A 1,116-nucleotide genomic window follows, 5' to 3' on the forward strand; every position below is an offset into this window, starting at 1 on the left:
TCTTTCTGTCTCTGTCTCTTCTCTGTCTCTTGTTCTCTATTCCTCCATTTCCACTGATTCCTTTCTTATTCTCAACTAGTGTCCTTCCTATTAGCTTGCCTTTTTGTGAGTTTTTCAGGCCTTCTGCAGGCATCCATAGCTGCCGGGGGATCATGAGTACAAGGTCATATGGGATTCAGAATTCAGTGTTCCACAGCACTAAATCTCACCCTTCTGTGCTGATGATCTTCCCAATTTGTTTGTAAGGTTATAGGGAAATCTTTATAACATCCTAAGAAATCAATGAGACTTCACCCTTGTGACTTTAAAGTTCTTTCTTCCTTGGGATGGGTTAAAACCTAAAACTCTATTATACACAGAATTGCAACAGCTTTGTAAGTTGCTAATTATCAGTTAAACCATGCTAATCAATGAACAATTAAACCAGCAGAATTCTATCCAGATGTAGATGTCAGAAGAGCTTCTGTCTTTAGGGCTTGAATATGAAAAAAAAAAAAAAAAAATCTCGGATAGCTGAGGCCTTCCACAACTCCATCCTCTATGTCAACGGACAAGTCTGTCCTTTAGACCCCAGAGCACACCTATGGTACCTGTCAGAAGTCTCAGAAACTCCAATGTATTAACATTCTTCCACAGCTTGCTCACTTCTTCCTGTATCTCAGATTAATTCTCTACTACCAGACAGGCAAAAACCAGTGAAATATTATTGTTTCCCTAAAAATCTTGAATATCCCCACGGGCAATGGGCAAAGAGATACCTTTTTGGTGCTATTTTTCTTACATCAGTCAGGGGCAGAGCAGATGGCAGTCCTTTGTTCATCCTAACTTGATGTCCGGCTGGCTGACCAAAGCTGTTTTATGCATAGGACACAGAAAAATCAAAATCAAAATCAAATCAAATCAAATCCAGGTAGCACAGTACAGGGGGAGGAAGACAGAGACCTGATGGCTGCCGCACTACCCATAGACCTGCTGTCCTGTGCAGGGCACAGGCAAGCCATAGAGAACTACTTGGCAGAGGGTGACACCCGGGCATGGCTGGCCTACAGTGGGAGCCACCAAAATGTGAGTATGTGGTGGACAGATGGGAGAGAAATAGAAAGAGAAGTAGAGCAG

At 42.5% G+C, this 1,116-nt stretch overlaps 1 non-coding gene across 1 annotated transcript; it reads left to right on the forward strand.

The window, feature by feature from the left end:
- The first annotated feature begins 730 nt into the window (after positions 1-730).
- LOC115062436 lies at positions 731-875 on the forward strand. Its single transcript, XR_003842398.1, has one exon. It is a non-coding gene; the product is annotated as a small nucleolar RNA SNORA48 (small nucleolar RNA).
- The last annotated feature ends 241 nt before the right edge of the window (positions 876-1,116 follow it).

This window comes from Mus pahari, chromosome 17 (assembly GCF_900095145.1).
Source record: "Mus pahari chromosome 17, PAHARI_EIJ_v1.1, whole genome shotgun sequence".
Classification (NCBI taxonomy): Eukaryota; Metazoa; Chordata; class Mammalia; order Rodentia; family Muridae; genus Mus; species Mus pahari.